This window comes from Lepidochelys kempii, chromosome 4 (assembly GCF_965140285.1).
Source record: "Lepidochelys kempii isolate rLepKem1 chromosome 4, rLepKem1.hap1, whole genome shotgun sequence".
Lineage (NCBI taxonomy): Eukaryota > Metazoa > Chordata > Testudines > Cheloniidae > Lepidochelys > Lepidochelys kempii.
Genome location: NC_136383.1, coordinates 31257447 through 31278766, shown reverse-complemented (window position 1 = coordinate 31278766; position 21320 = coordinate 31257447).

Sequence of the window (21320 nt, the reverse complement as noted above, 5' to 3'; positions counted from 1 at the left end):
AATCAGTTCTCTTCAGTGATGAAAACCCCATAGACAGCATCACAGAACAGACTCAACTATCATCTCCTTAGATTCACTCCAAAGCAAGCTAAATGACATTATCATATCCCCTTTCTATCTTGAGACAAGTGACACTATCCAGGCAGATCAGCAAGTTGGACAAGTGAGTTCAGGTTTTGGAGAAACACACAGCACTGAACAGACCATCAGAGAAGGAGCCTTGGCATATAGCTGTAACACTAAAGGGATTTGGATTATACAGGTGGAGGGATATGAAAAAATAGTCCCAATAACATTTGCAAAAACTCTGTAAAATGGAAGTTTCCAAACTGTCGATCACTGGTGTTCTATGGGGAGCTGGTTGATAAGTTGCTGGTTCTTATTTGTTTCCAGCTCTGCAGTGCATTAAAAGAAATGAATACACTAAGTACTTTCTGTACAGCACTTTTTCATATCACTAATTGTGTTCATCAAGGGATGCTATGAAATTGCATATAGGGATAGTAGCCTGGGAAATCTTGAATGGAAGGAAAAGGCCCACAAGATACTCCATTAAGATACAGTGCATACTATGGAAAGGTTTGAGATAGGGCTGTCAATTAATGTATGCAATTAATGCAAAACAAATTAACTAGATTAAAAAAATAGTCAATTGCAGTTTTAATGCCAATATTAAACAATAATAGTATGCCCATTTAAATTTATTAGAAATACTTCTGAATGTTTTTCTACATTTTCAAATATATGTATTTCAATTACAACACAGAATAAAAAGTTTACAATGCTCACTTTATATTAGTTTTTTTTTTTACAAATATTTGCACTGTAAAAAAGATAAACGAAAGAAATAGTATTTTTCATTTCACCTCACACAAGTACTGTAGTGCAATTTCTTTATGGTGAAAGTGCAATTTACAAATGTAGATATTTTTTGTTACATAACTGCACTCAAAACCAAAACAATGTAAAACTTGAGAACTTACAAGTGCACTCAGTCCTACTTCTTGTTCAGCCAATCGCTAAGACAAACAAGTTTGTTTACATTTATGGGAGATAATGCTGCCTATTTCTTATTTCCAATGTCACCTGAAAGTGAGAACAGGTGTGTGCATGGCTAAATATCTGTATGCCCCTTTATGCCTTGACTTGTAGGCGCTAAAGTTTTACATTGTTTTGTTTTGTTTTTGAGTGCAGTTATGTAACAAAAAAAATTTTTAAGTTTCACTTTCATGATAAAGAGATTGCACTACAGTACTTGTATTGAAAAATACTATTTATTTTGTTTCTCTTTCAGTGAGAATATTTGTAATAAAAATAATAATATAAAGTGAGCACTGTACACTTTGAATTCTGTGTTGTATTTGAAAATGTAGAAAAACATCCACAAATATTTATAATTAATTTAAATTGGTATTTTATTATTGTTTAACAGGGCGATAAAAACGGTGGTTAATTGTGACTATTTTTTAAAATTGCTTGACAGCCCTCATTTGAAAACCTCTGATCCAAAATATCTCTAAAGTAGAGTTTTCAGTAAGATATGTTGGTTATATAGAATGCCCAACAGTGTGGTGTAGCATAAAGGTTTTAATTGATGCTGATTTGGAGTAATCTGTACAACTCACAAGCAATCTTGCTACCTGTGAGGAATACAGACATCCCTCTACATGGGGATATGCCTAAAACAACCCAACAAATTTAAGCTGGCGCAGAATGGAGTGGCCCACATAAGTGGTGCTTCCTGGTAGTGACACGCCTATGCTCCATGATCTGCCATGAATACTTATGTTTCTAGATTGAATTTAAGGTGCTTGTTTTGACCTACCTACAAAGCCCTAAAAGGCTTGGGAGTTTCCTACTTGTCACAGCTGTGGTCAGCAGAGGTGCACGAGCTGCAGCCCACCGAGTTTAAAAGAAGGAGCCACGTCATAAATATAAAGGGAAGGCTAACCACTTTTAAATCCCTCCTGGCCAGAGGAAAAAACCCTTTCACCTGTAAAGGGTTAAGAAGCTAAAGATAACCTCGCTGGCACCTGACCAAAATGACCAATGAGGAGACAAGATACTTTCAAAGCTGGAGGAGGGGGAAAACAAAGGGTTCTCTCTCTCTCTCTCTGTTGTTTTTGCCCGGACCAGAGCAGGAATGCAGGTTAGAACTCCTGTAAAGGGCTAATAAGCAGTCTAGTTAGATATGCGTTATATTCGGTTTTGTTTAAATGGCTGAGAAAATAAGTTGTGCTGAATGGAATGTATATTCCTGTTTTTGTGTCTTTTTGTAACTTAAGGTTTTGCCTAGAGGGATTCTCTATGTTTTGAATCTGATTACCCTGGAAGGTATTTACCATCCTGATTTTACAGAGGTGAGTCTTTTACTTTTTCTTCAATTAAAATTCTTCTTTTAAGAACCTGATTGCTTTTTCATTGTTCTTAAGATCCAAGGGTTTGGGTCTGTGTTCACCTATGCAAATTGGTGAGGATTTTTATCAAGCCTTCCCCAGGAAAGGGGGTGTAGGGTTTGGGAGGATTTTGGGGGGGAAAGACATTTCCAGGCGGGCTCTTTCCCTGTTCTATATTTATTAGATGCTTGGTGGTGGCAGCAATAAAGTCCAAGGGCAAAAGGTAAAATAGTTTGTACCTTGGGGGAAGTTTTAACCTAAGCTGGTAAAAATAAGCTTGGGGGGTTTTCATGTGGGTCCCCACATCTGTACCCTGGAGTTCAGAGTGGGGAAGGAACCTTGACAAGCCTATTGGTATAGCATTTTCTGTGAGCATTTGCAGCTTCAGAACAGACTTTCCCTCCCAGTCCAGAATAGCCCAGGTCTATTGACACTCAGGATATGCTACAAGGGGGCTCTATTTGCAAAGTCTGCTGAAGAGATGGGCTGTTGAGGCGGGAATTAGATTTGTGGGAACAGAAAGAGAAATTGTGTGTTTTTAGCTGTTTCATTTGATTAAGGGGATTATGTTGGGGTGCCTAGAACCTTGGCTAGGTGCCCTTTTTTAGTTTGTGTAAGTCTAAATAAAATAAAACTCCCAAATTCCTGCCAATAAATCCTTCACATCACACTATCATCTCTCTTTATAGACAGACACACACTATACTAAACAGATAGTGGATTTTCTACAGAAACCCTTCTAGGCTGAGTGAATGTGGTTAATTGCGTAGCCCAATCTGACCACACAGAGGGCTGTTTTCATACACAATACCTTGCACTGATGCAGAATGTTGCATCTGAAAGGAGGGGAAACTGAAAATAAAATGGCCTTACTAGAGCTTTGTGCATTGCAGCGCTGCTACCTGAACTGCCCTCCGTCAGACATGATAAAGCCGTAAAGACAAATAAAACACCTGGTTCATCAGCAGCCCTCCCAGGTTTTGAGACCCTTCCACTCTTTTCCCATTAGGAAACAACAGACTGTAAAGCCCGCATTGCGCCTCAGTTTGGTTGTGTTTGCTTTCTTCAAAAGAAAAGTCAGTTGAAAATAAGTGTATTGTGCATTCAGGTTCTTTGAAGTATTTCCCTAGTCCTGTGCTTTCATATGGTATGCACGACGAGTGCTGGTGCTTAGACGGGGCATCTCCAGAGATATGTCACTCTTCTTAGGCTAACGATGTAATACAGAGGAGAGCCTTAAAAAAAATCAGAATAAAACAGAGTAGCACACGTTGACTTGAACCTGCTGCGTCGAGCAGGCGTGGAGTGCTGCACACGTAAGCGCAAGGGACAGAGCGTGCAAGCTAAATCTGATCCTGCATTAATGAGAGTGCTGCTGCACAGTGGCCAAGTTTCTCCAATCACGCTCACGTTATTCTAGTAGTAAGAATGCCTAAAAGGAGAGCAAGCAGATGAACACTTCAAGCCTCATTGTGCAACTCTTACCCAGGCTGGGGAGCACGTCTTCACACAAGTAGTAGTGCTGTAGTCAAACAGGCTACGCACAAGAGCAAACTGTTCACCAGTGCGCATGTAGGTGGGCAGAATCAGGCCTGTGCAGTAGAATAGAACAGCGGGATCCTGTGCTGCACGCCACACAAAAAGTTTTAAGATCAAAGACACAAATTGGAAGGTGGGGATTATTTCCTCTCTTTACTGATCAGACACTAATTTAAAAGCAGGAGGAGCACTCCACACCTTTCTTTTCTGTTCTGGGACGTTTGGGCTTTCCATCACCATAGGAAAAAAAAATGGAGAGATAAAATTCAATAATCCTAAAGATGAGGGGTTAAATCCTGATTTCAGCCTGATTAGGAGTTTTGTCTGAATGGAGTCCAGGACCCCAATTCTGCTTTGTTGAAGTCAATAGGAGTTTTGCCATTGGCTTCAGTGGAAGCAAGACCTGGCCTTATGGAATTTCAGGATCCATTCTCTTAAGCCACTGTCTTGGTTGCAACAATCTTCACCTTGCTATTATTATTTATTCTTTGCATTTCCATTGCATCCAAAGGCCCTAATTAGGATTGGGGTCCCATTGTGCTGGTCACTGTATACACACACACACACGGAAGACATGGTCCTGCTCAAGGAGCTTACACAAGGAACACTGAGTGTGACATTTTAATTTTTAGGACACAGGATCACTTCTGGAGAGTGCAGATATGTCTTCCTTCTAGTTTAACCTAACACTGTGGCCACCTTGTGTTGGTCTGCTGGCAGAAATTGGCCTCTAACTTTGCAGGTCTAACCAGCACGGATTCATAATGCATAAGAGAAGCTTATGGTGGCACAGGGCCACAACAGCAGCTCCTACACCAATCATCTTCTTCACACACCCACCATCAAATCAACATGGCAGGGTGGCCAGGAGAAAGAGGAAGTGGCTGTGGTGTCCCTTAACCCTGGTGATCCCCAGATGCAGGAACATCCTTTGGCCAGTGTAAAGTAGAGCAGCACTGAGGCTGCTTTCCTTTGCACTGTGTACTGGACCAGCAGCGGGACAGCCTCAGGACTCGGAGTGTGTGAAGACAACTTAAAGCCACATTTGCTGCCCCTCCTGAGCACCGCACAGACATAGCTTGGGATCCAGCAGACTTCAAAAAAGCATGATTAGGCCCCTAAAACCATAAGCAAAGATTAATTTTAAACTCTCTGAAATACGTACCCACTAATTCTTTCAGTGTCCTTCCTAGTGGAAGCTTACAAACTAGATAAGATCAACTGTACTTCTTAAGGGGTTCATGACAAAATTACAGTGGCCTAGTATTTGTGAAGCTGCATAGGAAATTTCAATGTAATATTTAAAATAATCTTAGCAAGTTTAGGGCAGATGCTATGAAGTGCTACACCCCCTCAACTTTCACTGACTTAAGCAGGAGCTGAGGATGCTAAACACCTTACAGGACTGGACCTTTAAATTACCAGGCAATTAATTGTCAACGATTAAATTTGTGTGTGTCTTTTTCTTTGGTTAAAGGAGGACAGTGGTTGAGGGACAGATTCTGTCACTCATACTCACACTGAACAGTACTTGAAGAGTAGTTCCAGTGATATCAGTAGGATTATTTCCAGAGTCAGGTATTACTCTGCATGGGTACACGTAGCAGAATCTGGCCATGAGAGAGGAAATAAGCTTACCCAGAAACACCTGTTATTGTTACATAGTACAGTGAGGATTCAAAGATGGAAAATTAAAGAAGCAGGAAGGCGGCCAGTAGCAGCAGTACCCAAAGCAGCAACTTTTATAAGGCTGAGCTGTAGCACCAAGTGATGCAAGCCAGGTGTCTGTCTTATTGCTCTTGTATCAGTTCACATAACAGTGAACCAAAGGATCAAAGAGGAGACTGGCCACAGATGGGAACAGAACTGTCCCAGAGAGTTGTTTTGCTACTGTTGCAAGGGATGTTGTTGCACAACACTGGTTGGTTTCTTATTTTTTAAAAAAGAAGTCCCTTGTGGCACTTTGGGCAAAACCCTGCTGTTGCATTTACTTGGGCAAGATTCCCATTGATATGGAAGTTTTGTCTAAGAAAGGAGTGAAGAATGCAAAATGTGGCTCTTAACTGCACTGCTTCTGACCCCACTGAAATCGGTAACAAAATTCCCACTGCCTTCAGTGGAGCAGGATCAGTTCCTGTCCTTGATTGTAACCCTCTTATTGCTTCTAAGGACACAGGAATGAATTCTGACAGATGCTGAGTACTTGCAACACCCACTGGCGCTATGATGTCAAGAGTGACTCGCCACTTGCATGTCTCTTCATGGCAGTGCCCGGCATTCCAGGGTCTTCTCATCTAGTGTCCCCTACCAACAGCAACTTTGGCTCCACAGTGGTGTATTTCTTGTGAGTCAGCCCTCCAGCCAGCTAATTCATAGCCTCCCCCAAGACAACAGAACAGTGGCATCAATGTTCTCTGGTCCAAGACAGAAATCAGCATTCTTTTCTTCAACTGCTGGCTGAAGAACTGTGGACAATCTTGAAATATTCCATCTCTTTCCATCTATTATTACAGCAGAATCTCCTTGGATTTCTGTTATCCACAAAGGACATGAATATCTTGAACATCCTTTTTGACACAGTATGACAGCTTCACACAAACAAAATCTCCAATTTTAAATTTGTAAGCTTTAGTACCTTTCTTACGACGTACATACTGTCTGTATATCTTCTGTTTGTTCTTAACATGTCCACAAATAGTTTCATTGGAAGGCTTGGTTGAAAAAGTAGAAGGTGTAAGCCCTTGAAAGGTAGTAAGTTATGTATTGGCCTTGAGTCCTTCTAATAGTATAAAGGGTGATACTCCTGTTGTGGAGTGGTCCTGTAAGCAAATAGTGTTTCACATAAAGCTTCTTTGCATGGTCTTGCTGCAAGCTGGTAAGTGGCAAACTTTCTTTCACCAGTCTGTTCATTCTCTCGGATGGTATAAAGAAACTGTTTTGTGCTTGATGACATTGCAAATGAGGCAGTGCTTGCATTTCAGCAGAGGTGAATTGCATTCCATTGACAGTTATCAATTTCTGGGCAAAGCCTTCTGTGTCGAAGACCAATACATGAACTTAATCACCAGTGAATGTAACTTCCAGCCACTTTGAAAGATAGTTTATCATTACTATGGCAAATCTTTGTGTAACAGGCTGATCTTCAAATGATCCCATTATGTCAAGAGCCAGTTTCTCCCAGGTATAGTTGGGATAGTCAACTGGTGTGAGAGGGATGCTGAAGGTTTTCTGAGACTTATCACTACTAGCACAAGCCTTGATATTCTTATTTCCTCAACCTACTTGTCCATCCCTGGCCACCAGAAGTCTTGTCTCAGTTATCTTTTGGTTAGACTCATTCCCAGATGTCCTTCATGTGCCAGGTGAATTAATCATTCTCACAGAAGTGTAGACACAACAAGACAGTCAACTCTCAAAATTAATTCATTTTAAAGAGAGATAATGTGAAATATGTCTACATGGCTGCTAGTGTTCTGGTGTCACTGGCTTGTAAGGCCAACCATGGACTATGCAAGTGTTTAGGTTCTAAAGTACCTTGTCTTCTCTCAGTTCTTGCCTACTCTGAGACTCTGTGATCACTCCTTGAGTTGTAGCAGAGATCTGTGCAATGGCAATCTTTTCATCATCTTTCTCTATGTCTATGGCACCCTCTTGATAAGGTCTGGGCAGGTGAGACAGACAATCTGCAGTAGTGTCCTTGGCACTTGTAAGGTGAACTGAGTGGAAATCAAAGTCCATTCATTTGGTGGCCCATTTGGCAATTCTTGGAGTTGCATGTCCAGAACTGCATGTGGTCAATAAAGCTGAAAGGTTTGTGATCAGACATTAAATCTCCTACCTCACAGATAAGTTCTGAAGTGTCTTACTGCCCAGACGCATGACAGAGCTTCTTTCTCAATGGCAGAATAGGATTTTTCTGGATCAGTTAAGGCTCTGGAGGTGAATGCAGTAGTGACTTCTTGTCCTTTTTTTTTTTTTTTTTTTTTGCCGAGTCAAGACCCTTTTTTTTTTTTTTTTTTTGCCGAGTCAAGACAGCACCAAGATCATACTCACATGCATATGTTGTGACAATTGTTTGCTTCTCAGAATCAAAAGGGCTAAGAGCCAGGTTGGTGGAAATTGCTTGTTTTATCTCATTAAACTGTTCTTGCATGCTTCATCCCATTCAAACCTGAGTTCCTCTTTTAGGAGATGACACAAAGGAACTACTTTCATAGCAAATCACTGTATAATCTTTGAATGGTACTTGCACAATCACAAGACAGATAAAAGTTTATTCTTGTTGTCAGGCTCTGGTGCATCAGAAATGACTTTCACTAGGTCTCATTTTCGTGTATACTGTTCTGAAAGATTGTATGTCCTAGATATGCCACTGCGTCAACACGGAATTGATATATCTTCTTGCTGATAAGTCCAGGTCGTTGAAGTTTTTCTATAACCTATTTTAAGATGACATCATGTTCAGATTCATCTTTTCCATAGACTAGAATGTCATCCTGAACGTAAGTGATTCCCTCTGTCTCTCCAAAGCATCATTCTTTGGAATATGGATGCTGCAGATACCAAAAGGTATCTGTTTGAATTGGCAGAAACCTTCTGGTGTGATGAAAGCTGTGTACTTGAAGGATTTTTCCATTAAGGGGATCAGGTGTTAAGCTGAGCATAAATCAAGTATAGTAAAGACTCTTGCCTCCTTCAAGGTGAAAAGCACTCCACTGATGTTGGGTAGAGGCTGACAATCCACAACAATGTTGGAGTTTAGATCTCTCAAGTCCACACACATGCAGATAGCACCATTACATTTCCTGGTGAGAATGACAGGAGAAACGCATTCTGATGAATCAACAGGTTCAAGGATATCTGCTTCGTATAGATTCAGAACCTCCTCCTTGAGTAACTGTCTCTGTGCAATTGGTATGTTTCACATTTTATGGTGTACAGGCACCACATAGTTTTTTAGCTGGATCTTGTGCTTGAACTTTTTTCCAGCACCTATGGTATTGGTGAAACCTTCTGGAAAGTCAGAGACAATTCCTGGTTGTGGTGTCTCCTCAGTTTGCAGGACAGGTCCTGTACTATTTGGATTTAATATCATTTGAAGAAGGTGAAACAGAATCCACTAACATCCTCATCTCATGGCTTTTGACTCACACATGGCAGTGTGGAGTGGTGTACTGATCTGTCACATTCAGAACACCGTCAGCATTCAGTTCGCTCTCATCCTCATCTGTGAGAACTCCAGATACAACAGAAGGATAATTTAATTTCCCCAAATCAGACTAACTTAAGCAGATTAGTTATTGGTTCCAGGAGGCAAGCTTCTTGCAGACTGTAAACTCTTTGGGGCAGAGGTCTAGGGCAGTATGCAATCCTCAAAGGTTTTAGGCCCCTAACTACCCCAGGATTTGGGCCCTATCTGTATAGCACCTTGCACACTACTGACCCTATCCAAATCTGTTAATAAATTAGCATCCACATAGCAAACACCACAGGTGAGGCTAGGAGTGAGGAACTGGAAGACCATCCCACAGTTGTCAGAATTCTTTAACCACAAATTCAGCTAAATGAAATAAAAACAGGCAGAAGTCCAAGAACTTTTTAAAATAAAAGTTACTCAGCACAAGTCTGTCAGAGTTGCAGAAAACATTGCATCTAAAAGCAAAGAACCCATAAAAATTATGGATACCTGTATACCTGGTGCATCGGAGCTTTTTTCCAGAGTATAAATAACTTGTCTAAAACAGCCTCACTCTAAAATCCCCATGCAAAAACTCCTAATGCGGTGGGTTTTACTGAATTATAAACGACCTTAAAAACGCAACATAAATTAAAGAATTAACTATTCATAGCTCCCAGTAGGGAATCCAATAATTAATATATAGTTTAATCTACATTTTTCACTATCCTTATGCAGCTCTAGCACTTTGGCCTGAAGCCCCTTTGTTTTAATTGCTCTTGCTAAAGATAAAACTCTTCTAATGCAAAATAATCTGGTGAATTTGACGTCTGTATCTGAGCTAAACTTGGGGTTCACAGGAGGAAAAGAAAATAGCTCAAAGTATTGTGAAATCGGCTTGCATTAAAACAAAAAAATGCTTTGCAGAAACCTAAAATATTATATAAAAAGTGAAATTAAATCTTCTGCAAAAAAATTGCCTTCTCTTTTTATTGTGGGTTAGCTTTGTCTTCATGGTGAATGTTTCATGAAACACCCTTTAATAGCATGCCATTTTAAGGCACAGTATCAGCCTGCCTGTATTCATGCCAAATGTTATCTTCCTTAAAGGAACATAAATCTCTTGTAACATTGATGGTATTTATACAGAGATGTAGGTTTTTTTAAACTCCAGAACGTATATTTTTTTAATTAGAAATATTGTTTGGGTGATCATCAACCCAAACATATTGATACGAACAGGAGTCTTGGCTGAGTTAGAATTGCAGAACTGAGTTCATAGATAGGAAAGCTAGATACAGGGAGTGTTTAATTTCATTATCAACATAATAGTGGCGCATGCACATCAGCTGGTATTAATCATCATTATTGCTTGAGGCTCAGTCATTGTAATTAGTGATTGATGGTACATTGTAAACTCAAATATTTTGGGGGAAAATATGGTCATCTTAATTTATGTATTAAATCTCATTTTAACTCAGATAAGACTGCAAGTTGTCTGATCTTTAAATTGCGTAAGATACTTATATTGTTTTCTATATGTTCCATTTTTTTTTTATAGGTTCTTCTGTTGTGTTACTCTTGATGAAATTAAAGGGACCCAGGGAGTTAAAGATTGTCATAGGTTAATGTAACATTTTATGAACTTTCACACATTTTTTAATAATTGAGTTCACAGTTGGAGTAGGCCTAGTGGACCCCAATTATTATAATATTTCTTTTGGCTAAGATGACGAAGGTTAGCAGTATTAGACTAGTAGGCATTAAAACATGATCTGTTCTGAAGGCCCTTTAAACAGTAAATGCAATATAGGTATCACTGATCAAGATTTTCAAAAGTGACTGGTGAATCTGGATACCTCAGTTTTGGGTGCCCAACCTGAGATACCTTAAAGGGGTTGATTTTCAGAAAGTGACAAGGACCTACCCTCTCAAAATCAGGCTCTTTTAAAAGTTTTCTCAGGTTGGGCATCCAAAAATTGAGGCACCCAAAAACACTAATCACTTTTGAAAATCTTGTCCACTATGCCCAGAAGTATCTGTGTCATTTTCTGCCGTGTTTTCATGTGCTATAATATATATTCTTCTTACTGTATTTTTCACTCCAGGCATCTGATGAAGTGGGTTTTAGCCCATGAAAGCTTATGCCTGAATAAATGGGTTAGTCTCCAAGGTGCCACCAGGACTCCTCATTATTTTTGTCATTTCCTAGTTACTAATGAGGCACTAATTTACCTTTGTTGCAACAGTATGGACCTCTCTGAGCAACTTGCTCCTGACTGCACTTCAGCACAGTACAACTACATTCAGTGGTTGCAAATTTCATGGAGATTTTAAAGTTTAAAACAATCATAGCAACCCCACCCCACTATTAAATATTTGTTGAGTCTAGGAGTAGGCACTGCAGTATTTTTGCCCCTCTAGGAAATTCCACAACGACTGATACAAATATGGGGACTGATTTACATAAATATTGAACAGCCACAACTCCAGCTGAAGTCAATAGAAACTGTAGATGCTCAGCAGCTCTGAAAGTCAGACGCATGTAGTATAAGGAATTTTGGGACACTAGACTCAATAATACAGCTCCACCTCGGTTCCTGCATTCTCGCTAAATTCATATTCTCTCTTTTTTCAATTTCTAAATTTTCAGTCTTTACTCAGGCAAAACTCCTGATTAATGTCTGTAGAATTTAGCCTAAAATTGTTTTCTCAAGAGCATATTGTATTGTTTCAGTCTCCTTCTCTAACAACTCAGTCACTCTTTTTTGTATTAAATAATTCTGCCCACACTCCCTCATTTTCCTGATTCTTAGGGAGTGATTTTGGAATACTTAATCACTCAGCAGTAGGAATAGTATATTTTCTACTTAAAACAGGTCTTCTTGACAAATTATACAATGCCTATGCGTAACAGGACTGAATTAAAGGTGAAGTTTTCAGCCTCAACTCAGATTTTTCTTCCATTTTGTTTTTAAGAGAAAACTTACCATTATTCTGATATACTTTGTATTTCAGTCACCATCAAGCTGCATGTTTTTATTATCAGGCTCCTAAACCATGCAGTTATGGTATTTTGATAAGGACCCTCTGAAACTATACCACAGACTTCTACAATACCCTTCCAATTGTATTCTTCTGGCATATTTCTTTAGCAAACAACACTGGATTCTGCTGGCATACATCTGTTACTATTAATTTATGAACCTTCATACCTTCAGTGTCAGTTACTTCACCAGGAAGTAGGAGGCTCAACTTCACAATAAAATAAACCTCTGAATGTCTCATAAGTGGGGTGGGGTGGGGTGAGGGTGGAAGAGACATTTCCATATTATTTGTTTTAAAAACTTTCCTCGGGGAAATGCTCTTCTTACAATAAAGACAATTCTGTGGCATAGCCCACAGATCCTCCCCTTCTATCTCCAGCTGCATTTGTGAAATGGACTTGGTCAGACAGCGGTCAAAGAATTAAAAAAATAGATAGGAGTCATGCACTTGGAGCAAACATTCATTGCATTGCTTAACTGTCTTACTAAACAAGCAGAAGACTCCCACATTCTCATGCCTTCAGTACACAGCTGCCACTGGAAAGTTGCCCATTCCTACTCACCCCCTCCCACCTCTTTCAAAGAACCTTGTCTGAAGCTACCAGACCTCTCCTACTAGCAATATTTTGTTAGAGCATAGGGAAATAATGTTATTTAAAAACAAGTTAAAAATTACTATCACAGATTTCCTCAATCAATGGAGATGGTAGCAAGTCACCCTTTCAGGTAAGGGAAAACAGTGATATACAGAGAGTTCTGCGTATTAACTGGTGAGGAGCCTCAACATGAGAAACATGAGAATGTAGCTTGAGTTTCAAAAAAGTCCACGCAAAGAGATATTTTATAAGGATTATGTGCCTGTAGGGAAACTAGCATACTTTTGGCACTATGTAAATAACAATACTTTCTACTATCAAGTACCAATACATAACATTTTCAGAAGGTGACCTCCATTGGGGTGTGCACAACAGCACTTGCATAGGCATTTTGAGCATTGTCACTAGTGCATGCAAGTGGTAATACTCAAAGATGTGTGCACAAATATTTATGATTGCAAAGCTGTACATGTGCAAATGGAGCTTGATTTTAGGCCCCTTTGGAAGTTTAGCCATGTACCTGCTGCTTAGGTATCCACTGTCCTAGCTCATTGAAAGGGAGAATTCCATTACCTCCAGTCCCCACACTAGTCCACGCACAACATCAAACTATTCAAGGGCAGAATTTCACTCTAAAAAACTTCAGCATCACCTGACAAAGTTGCTATTTTGGAAATGAAACACCCTTCTTCAAATGGAAGGTCTAAGTGCAGTGTCTTATATTGCCCATTTTACCTTATGTGAGGGTAATTACAGATAGAATTTTCAAAGGGGCCTAAATGTTTTCCAAGTAGCACATATTTTAGGAGTGTGTAATCAGATAGAGTCCTCAGCAGGATCTGAAAACACTGAACAACCAGTGAATCATTGTCCTTTTCACAGGGCTTGCCTTTATTATTGTATTAAGGAAAGCAAAACATAAACCTCAGCCTAAGCATTCACCTGTACCTGAATGTCTGGAATGGTCACTAATTCTGTACCCTTTAGAGAATGGGCCTCATTCCTCTTTTATACACCTGGGTTGGAGTGAATAGGAGTCACCTGCTGTGGTGAGTCAGCAGAAACCATTCTGTATCCATGCAGTCCTAATACTTTACATCAGCATGAGTCAGCAAAATTAGCTCCTGTGACAGAGTTTATTTGAACAAACCACACCATTTCTTATGCGTTTTGTGTGAAGGTTAAATAACAAAACAGAAGAAGAGCTGTACTTTGGAAAAGAAGATAATAGAGAATAAAGAGAAAATATGGTGGGTAGTTTGCCTCTGACATCACAATCCTATTTTGTTAAACCTGCAATCGATTTGTTTCTTAAATGAGACAATATTGCACAGCTTGACTCTCATCTCTCTGACACAGAAATAATTCCAGGGAGCTCCCCAGAATGTTAACTGTTTTAATTTTAAAATTATTTTTAAAGTATTCATGCGCTCTAGGCCACCAACATCTTCATCTAAAGAAAATTTCTCAAGTAAAAACAAACAATTGAAATTGCCCATTAAAATCCCATAAAACCCACTTCATCTCAAGGGGATTTAGTTAAGAAAAAACAGCACTTTATGTACTGTCATTCTGAGTTAAGAACACTGATGGCATCCCAGAACTGAAAAGCTGGATGTGTATGATACTACTACTAATAATAAATAAATAATAATTAAACAACATCCTAATCTGATATGTATTATACATGACCACTTCCAAAATACTCTTGGCCTTTGATACTGCTGCTAGATATATAACTGAAGTGCCCTTTTACTTTAAATAACATTGTTTATTTTATAAAGACTCTTATGACAGCTGAGTTTGAAAAAAACCATAAGATTATTTCATTCTATATTTCTTGTTCTCAAAGAACAAATTTGTGAAGGCCAAATTATGGGGCAAGTACAGAAGTTATTACATGATCCTTACTCAGCAACCCATTGACTTAAATAAGACTTTTGCTTGAGTGAGGACTGAGTCAAAACTTCAGGATTTAGCCCCTTTTAGTAACTTAATGGAAACTCCATAAGAAATTCTGCATTTGTAATGAGTTCCAGTAACATCACTTTTCTGTGTGCTTCAATTTAACCACCCAAATGGGATGGCATCATTTTATGTACCAGACACCCTACTGATGAAACACTTTGAATCTGCAACATGTAACTTCCTCATTATCTGAGTTCAAACCATTTGCAGCTGAAATCAAAGGTTTGGGAACTGCATGGTTCAGGATTGAGATATAGCCTGTCAACTCTAGGTCACTCATTCAAATCTGGCCCACATCAGCAGTGACTGAAAGTTGTTCCAGTCTGATGACAGCTCAGAAACCTATGGGAAATGGGCTGGGTGGTTATAGTCCAGTGCCTCATAAATAGGTGTCACCTTAGCACTAGTTAGTACCTCTGTCTCAGCAAAGAGGCCAAAGACTGAACTACCCCCTCACCTCTGGAAGTGGTCCTTTTATGTCAAGAATTAAGATAATTGATAGGCTCTGGGTGGGCGGTTGTACAGCCATTGCCCATGCTGTACCTGACCTGTGGATAAACAAAGCATTTTGGTTGGGTTATGGTGCTGTCAACCTGGTACCTTTCACTAAAACTTCGTTTATAGACTAAAAAGAGTAAAGGGAGACTGTAATTATTGCAGCTGACATTTACATTTATTTGTGATCAAAAGTAACAGCTGGATTAGCATGATACTTGTTGTCTTCCTTTTACATTGCAGTCAGTATGGATCTGTTAGTAGCACTTTTGTGTTTAGGCAAGAAGTGTTGGTCTTGTACCCAGTGCTAGAAAAAGCAGAGGGATACCTGCATTGTTAAAGGAGACATCCTTAAAACAGACTCTCTAGAATGGCCATCCAAATTCATTATTTATAGGCTTTCCTATGGTGCTCTTGACTGTAGTATATCATAATGTAGTACATGAGCATCTCACACACACATATGAATTTATCCTCACAAATCCCCATTAGGGAGAGAATATTCCCATTTTAGAGATGGTACATCAGATTACAGAGAGAAAGGTGCCTGCTTTAAGGCACCTTTGACTTATTTTCAGAGGTACTGAGCACCCACAACTCCTAGGGAAGTGAGTCAATCGGAATAGCAGGTGCTCCGCACCTTTAAGTGTCTTGAGTTGGGTATCCAACAATTGAAACCTTTCAAGAATTTTTGCACTCTTTGAAGTTTTGCCTTGTAATGGTAACATTGTACATAAGTTTGTGTTGCTTGTGATTGTGTAACTAAGGGCTGGTCAGTTTAGAAGGACCCATTGTGCTGAAATAATTGTCGGAAACCAAATGCTGAATAATACTTTATAAGTACAAAGGATTAATTAGTTATTATAAATCCTTTATTCAGTCCTTATTTAACCCAAGCCGCCTGTCATTTGGGACTTGTCTGAGCAGGAACTTCAGGATTTAGCCTATACACTAAACTTTCGTATAAATCAAGATGTTATCTAAATACAGCGGAGAACAAAGACTCGGGAAGCATGTTCATTCAATCAGGTAGCCTTTTTAAAAAAAGAAAAGCTCAACTGCTAGTTTAGACTCTAGCATCCTTTTTCTTTCTTTTTCTTTTCTTTTTAATCCCAGTGGGGCAAGGCAGCAAACATAAAATACAGGAAAAGCAGAGACAGCTTTATCTCAGAATGTTGACACAGTTTAGTAAGTGGCAAGTTTACAGAGAAACAAACACCAGGCTGTGACAATTAATGTTTCAATGCTGGTTCTCTCGTTCCAACTTTGTAGCTATACTGCAAATACACCTCACGGTTAATAATTATACAAATACAAAAATGGTATGTTCTGTATCAGCAATGTTTTTAAAATCTGTTCATTAGACCCTATTTTAAGTCTGCCGAGTTGGATTTTTTTATATAGTATTATCGGAGGGGCACTGATTGCGACTCCAACAGTTAAGTCTGCCTTAGGCTTTTGACTTTCAGAGCATACCGGCAGTAGCTCACTCATATGTCTATAAATATTTTCACTTGGTAAGAACACACTGTTGTATGTTTTGTCACTACACAGCATATTTCTAAACATTACAGCAGACCTGCCAAAACTCCCTCCCTCCCTCATTGTGGATTAAATTTGGAGGGGGAGGGAGGATTGTTGTTTTTCTTTGTTTGTTTAGTAAAGTACTTCACTCCTCTGATGACAAATTTTGCAGTGAGTCATAACAAAGCTCACTCATCAGCACTGTCGGTCCGATTGTCACATCTGGAGAAAAGAGCAAGACGCATTTCTGTTAAAATAATACTTCTAGTTGAAGCCATTTGGCTGCACAAAATGGTAAGTATACACGTGAGATTTTCCTTAAAAAAATAATTGCAAAACCTCCATAAAAAATCGGGGGGGGGGGGGAATAACTCTTCCCCTCTGATTTCTTCTATTTTACCCCACGTGATCAACGCTCCTTCCTCTGTGTGTGTGTCTCACTCAGGCTGCTCAGGGTTGGAATGCGTCCAAGGCTTGATTTTTTATTTTCAATGCACATTTCAGATCCAACTCCACAAACTCTTTGATCTTTCTTTCTGTCTCCTTACCCGGAAGAGAACCCTTCCCTGCTCAGCTGGGAGCTCAGAGCACACGTGGAAAGCCTGGCGCGTCTCCATGTTCTTGCCAAATTTAGTCACACAAAGGGGCCAGAAAGGGGATGGGGGGCAGAGGGGGAGAGGATGAAAGAGGCAGCCGACGGGACATCAAAGGGAGCTGCCGCCCCGCCCCTCTGCTCCCCATACCCCGCCCTCCGCCTATTTAAGGGGAGGCTCTCAGCAGCAGGCTCTTCTCACGCAATCCCGCCTACTCCCCCCTACACATATCTCGCTGCCTTCTCTCTGCTTCCCAGAGATTTGCCATGATCTGTTTTGAATGGAAGCCAATTAGAAAGCTGTGTTTTCAATGTACATTTGTAGACAGGGTGGGAAAGGTGGCGGACTCCCTGCTGGGCGTTAACTTTCTTCACAAACTTATTCCAGGCGGACCTTCTACTTTACGAACTTGACAGTATTTTGGGGAGGGGGGTAGGTTTTTAGTTTCCATTTGTAATTCTTTCTCTTCCTCCTTTCCCCCCCCCCCCCATTTTCTCTTGCTCCGCTCTTAGCAAGCAATTGGGTCGCCGTTTCTCCTCTTTATTATTTGTGGCTGTTGGAAATGTCTCGTTAGCTTTTGATGGAGGATTTACAGCCTCGGGTCGATATAGTCATATCCTGATGTCAGACCTTGGCTAATACCCTTGTTCTCTTTCTAGTGATTTATCCCATTGGTCCATCCGCTGGTGTTTATTCAGCTCCATTACTGATTAGTATGTTTCCTATAATTATTCCCCCCACCCCCCAAGGCGAATTGAGCTTGATTATCTGGGGCGGTAAAAATCCAGCCCTTTATGTTTAAGTAATATTAAAAGCGCAGCTCACTTTCTCTCTTCTCACCCCCTTCCCCCCGAAGTTCAGAGGATGTATCAAGTTACAGGGGGATTGATTTGTCAAACAATGAACTGGCTCCTTCACTTGCATTGCACCAAATCTGCAAGAATATTAGGTCTGGCTGCGGGAGTGTGTGTGTATAGACAGGGAAGAGGTAAAGGGGAATATAGCCTATTTGACTAGTTTATTGCGGGCGAGGGGGGAGGTGTCCGATTTCCACCTGATTTGTTCTGTCTCAGTGTTTGCAATCTTTCTCTCTTCTCATTCTCTCTCTCTCTCTCTCTCTCTCTCTCTCTCTCTTCCCCTTCCCCCACTATTTTAACTCTACATCCCTGCTTTTGTTTGCAATAGACTTAAATTGCCTTTTCCTCCTCTTCCATTTCTCCCTCCAGTCCTATGAATTGAAAGTACCGACAGCTTTTTGTTGTCTCCAGTCAAGTCTGGCGCTGGAGTTGAGGTTTCCTGAGTTTATCCTCTTGTCATAAATCATTACACTCCCCCCCCCCCCCCGCTTTTAAAAAGTTCCCACCAAAAAACTGCTATGGGGGAAACTCCAGCCCACATGAAGGGGAAAAACCTGGTGGGGGTGGCGCGGGGAGCTCTCTAACAAGGGACACAGCTCCGTTCTCTTTAATTAAACACAGTTTATTTTTGTGCAGACTAATTTGGCAGGGAACTGCTGTTCGGATTTTACCTACCCCCTCTGGCTATAAGGAGAAGGGCATCTCTGTAACACGGCAGAAATGTGTACATGACTCCACTTTTCCAACCACCCCTTTTGTTTGGACCTCCACAGAGAGAAAGCCTGCTCAGTGCTTGTACGTAAGGAGAGCAGAGAGAGAGAGGACAAAACACAAACAAATCTCTCGCTAATTGTCAAATCCGCCACGTGAACCTCACACCCTGATAAAAAGAAACCTATAACATGACTTCTCCCCTCATCATCCTCCAGTATTCTGCATAGTAAACAACAAAATCGACACATCTCATGGGGACTGGAAAGGATTTCAACATGGCAACATCTCCTTCCGATTTAATGCCAATTCCAATCGATTAGTTACGTGGGTGTTTGCATGTTGATTGGGGATCCATATGCTAATGGTCGTGACAATTAGTGTAGTCTTCTCACAGAACATGTCTGTTCAAGATTTGTTTTTTAAATAATAAAAAGGTTGAAAACATCTTCTCCAGATTTTTTTTTATTCTTCATGCCAAAACTATTTTATTCTGGATCTGTAAGCGAACCCTTTCGGCTACCAGGAGTTCCTTTTAAACTGGACGCGTGACAAGAGCAGGACAGCAATATACACAAATACAGTCAAGCCACTAAAAATCACATGTGTATGTTAAAGAAAATTCCTAGAGCATCTAATGGGCTTCGTTAGTTTTCCAAAATAGAAGATCCCTGCGAGAAAACACCAAATGGAACATCTTCTCCTCCTCCTTCTCTCTAAATTGGGTCCCATTAGGTAGCTTAAACTCATTCTTCTTGCCTGCAATAATTTTGAGAGCAAAGGGAGGTGTCTGCAATGAGTATGGAAGTCCGAACAATTAACATGAAGGAGAAAATAGGATTTGAATTAGGTGTAACTTTCAGACTTTACAAATTATCACTAACTTCCCCATTTTCCAAACAACCGCCTCTTAATTACTTTACGCAAACCATCTTCAATAGAATGTTTGTTTAATTAAGGGAACATGGTACACGTTAGCTTCTTTTGGGGGTCTGTATTTTAATGTCTTGCTTTCTAATGCATTTAGTGCACTTGTTTAATAACGTGACAAACATATCCTCATTTCTCTTTTTCTATTTTCATATCAGGGTTTGTCAGTTTTATATTCCCGCTGGATTTTAATTACAGTTTGCATGGGAAATGATGTAAAGAAAATATTTAACTTTTGGAATTTCACCCTAACTTTCATGATTATTTCAGCGAAAGCAGTTTTGCCGTCTAGGGGTCTCTTATAAAGCGTAAAATTATAATAGGTTAAAAACGGATTGAAAATATCTTTACATTTCTATTTCACCGTGTTCTTGAGCTTGTATGTTTATCAATTTTACAACGGCTATACAAAACATGATTTGTAGTCGTCCGATGCCAAAGTAATTTCAGCTGGTTCCTGCACAACATGTGTTTACAACACCACATAGATAGGATAATCAGAGTAAATGCATATTAATGACATTTCCAAATGCCCTGAACGCTGGGTGTTTTATACAGATACCCTGGATGCTGTTTAATACATAGGGCTAACAATAAAAATTCTAAATGAATGGGATAGGGAGGAGAGTTGATTGTCTTTTGCTATTCCTAAAATGTTTATTAGAGTTTATTTTGATGACTTGAAACGTGAGCCCCTGATACCTGTTTATCTCATTGTCTGTTCAAAGACTACTAGCCAGGTACTTCTCTCCGTCAGTTGCTGGATTGCTATGTTTAATGACGATCTAATAACTCTGCCCTTCAGCTGAAATTACTCCAAACATTTTTTTAAAAAAATATTTAGGTCCCTTTCCCCCTGCGAACAATCTAATGCGTGTGCATCCCCCCTTGTCTCGGAAAAGGGGAAGTCTTAACAAAGCATCCTAAACACATCCTTGTTACAGATTTGTCTGGGGATGTTTAGATAGCTATTCTTTGCCCTCTTCGGGGTGTGTGTGTTCCGTTTTGGGTGAATTATAAACCTCCACCCCCTAGAGTAGTAATTCCCTTCACAGCCTCCCCCCGCCCTTGGCGGCTCTGCATTATAGAAATAATCAGTGTTACCGCAAGATGCTGAGAACTTGCAAAATCATCACTGACTAAATGCAGACTACTGAAGGTTTGTACCATGCAGTAGTTCTGCACTTTCAAAAAAAAAAAAAAAAGACAGATTTTTTTTTTAAAAAGTGTCCCTGTCCCCTCCCCCCAAATCGCTTCACTTTCTATCCTCTCCCCCCCTTTCTGCCCTGGAACTGAACGAATCGATCGCTTTACCGATTCCTCGTTACTGGCTTGTGACAACCGAGGCGACTTCTTTGTATTTAACAAGAAGGCTGCAGCAGCTCTCTCCGCTGCTTGGCGGCTCGCACTCGAGCTAGCTAAGCCGGGCTGCGGCGCGGATCCATTTCCCTTCCCTCTCCAGAGTGTCTATCAATGTGCTGTCAATCA